Genomic DNA, 2,236 nt, shown 5'->3' with positions numbered 1-2,236 from the left:
CAGAAAGCGTCCAGGATCTGGAAGCTTCTGAGGTAGCACTTGCTGAACCAAAGCATGAAGTTCTTTGGTAAGCAGTGGAGGTTCTTCCTTCAGAGGCTTTGTACCAATAATTTGGTATTTAGCTTCATTAGAGCTCCTAGAAAATGTGCAACTTGCTCTTCCCTAGTGTCTTCATCCTCATCCGAGGATGAGTAGTCATTAGAAGTTATACACTGCAGAAGTGCATTCAAAGGAACCTCAATGGTCTTTATGGTTTTCTTTGGTTCCAGGACAAATGGTTCTTGAGTGGGGTTTAGGCACTCAAAGGGTGTTCTTTAACTGGCATTCAACGCTAGCTCTGTTAGCTTATTGGGCGTTGAACGCCCTTGCTGTCCACCCTGACTGGCGTTAAACGCCAGTCCCTCTAGTGTTTTGGGCGTTGGACGCCCAGCAGGGATGTCCTTACTGGCGTTCAATGCCAGCTTCCCTGGGTGAGTGGGCGTTGAACGCCCAGTGAGGGGTTCCTCACTGGCGTTCAGTGCCATAATGGTTGCATGGTTGGGCGTTAAACGCCCAGTGAGGGGTTCTTCACTGGCGTTCAATGCAAGAAAGCCTGGGTGATTGGGCGTTGAACACCCAGCCAGTGCTCCTTGGCTGGCGTTCAACGCCAGCTCTGCTGCTAGGATGGGCATTAAACGCCCAGTGAGGGGTTCCTCACTGGCGTTTAACGCCAGGCTTGCTACCATTGTGGGCGTTGAATTCCCAGTGAAGGCTTCTTCACTGGCGTTCATCGCCACCTGATTCTCCTCAGTTTCGGCCTCTACCTCCATGGTTATAGCCTTGCACTCTTCCCTAGGACTAACCTCAGTGTTACTAGGAAGAGTGTCAGGAGGAGTCTCAGGGATCCTCTTGCTCAGTTGACCAACTTGTACCTCCAAATTTCTAATGAAGGACGTTGTTTCATTTATGAAACTATGAGTAGTCTTAGAGAGGCTAGAAACTAGAATAACTAAGTCAGAAAGACTCTGCTTAGAGGTTTTCATGTTCCCTTGCGAAGATGGAAATGGTGGTCCGTTGTTGAACCTATTCTGGCTCCTTCCACCTTGATTGTTATTGAAACCTTGCCGAGGTTTCTGATCCTTCCATGAGAGGTTAGGATGATTCTTCCATGAAGGGTTGTAGGTGTTTTCATAGGGTTCTCCCATGTAATTCACCTCCTCCATGGTGGGTTGATCAGGATCATAGGCTTCTTCTTCAGGAGAAGCTTCCTGAGTACTGCAAGCTGCAGTTTGCATTCCAGTCAGATGCTGGGAGATCATGTTGACTTGTTGAGTCAAGATCTTATTTTGAGCCAGGATGGCATTCAAAGTCTCAACTTTATGAATTCCTTTCTTCTGATGGATTTCATGGTTTACAAGGTTCCTCTCAGAGGTATACATGAATTGGTTGTTTGCAACCATCTCAATGAGCTCTCTTGCTTCTGCAGGCGTTTTCTTCAAGTGGAGGGATCCACCTGTAGAGCTATCCAATGAAATTTTGGATATCTCAGACAAGCCATCATAGAACACGCCTATGATGGACCATTCTGAGAGCATGTCAGAAGGACATCTTCTGATCAATTGCTTGTATCTTTCCCAAGCTTCATAGAGGGTTTCACCTTCTCTTTGTCTGAAGGTTTGAACTTCCACTCTGATCTTGATCATCCTTTGAGGAGGAAAGAACTTAGCCAAAAAAGTATTAACTAGCTTTTTCCAAGAGTCAATACTCTCTCTAGTTTGGGCATCCAACCATAGCTTAGCTCTGTCTCTTACTACAAAGGGAAAGAGCATAAGCTTATAGACTTCAGGATTAACTCCATTAGTCTTTATAGTATCACAGATCTATAAGAACTCAGCTAAGAACTAATGTGGATCTTCCATTGGAAGTCCATGAAATTTGCAGTTCTGCTATAGAAGAGAGACTAACTGAGACTTAAGCTCAAAATTGTTAGCTCCAATAGCCGGTACAGAGATACTTCTGCATAAAAGTCAGAGGTCGGCATGGTGAAGTCACCAAGGACCTTTCTTGGCTCCTCTTGAGGTTCGGCATGTCCTCTCTTTCTTGTTCAAAACTTTTTGAAAGGTCTCTTCCGGAGTGTTGTGCTTTAGCTTGTTGTAAACGACTTCTCAGAGTCTTTTCAGGTTCAGGATCAGGAGTCAAAAGGGATTCTTTATCCCTGTTCCTGGTCATAAACAAGAAAAGAAGAAAGATGGAAAGA

General features: G+C 45.2%; 1 non-coding gene across 1 annotated transcript; it reads left to right on the top strand.

Moving 5' to 3' along the window:
- Window positions 1–1,572: 1,572 nt before the first annotated feature.
- LOC148562421 (small nucleolar RNA R71) lies at window positions 1,573–1,676 on the top strand. Its single transcript, XR_015888308.1, has one exon. It is a non-coding gene; the product is annotated as a small nucleolar RNA R71 (small nucleolar RNA).
- Window positions 1,677–2,236: the final 560 nt, after the last annotated feature.

Source organism: Arachis ipaensis, chromosome B6, assembly GCF_059453495.1.
Source record: "Arachis ipaensis isolate K30076 ecotype BB chromosome B6, ASM5945349v1, whole genome shotgun sequence".
In the NCBI taxonomy this organism is placed as follows: Eukaryota; Viridiplantae; Streptophyta; class Magnoliopsida; order Fabales; family Fabaceae; genus Arachis; species Arachis ipaensis.
The sequence above is the reverse complement of the archived record's forward strand: the minus strand, read 5'-3'. Positions and strand labels throughout refer to the sequence as shown.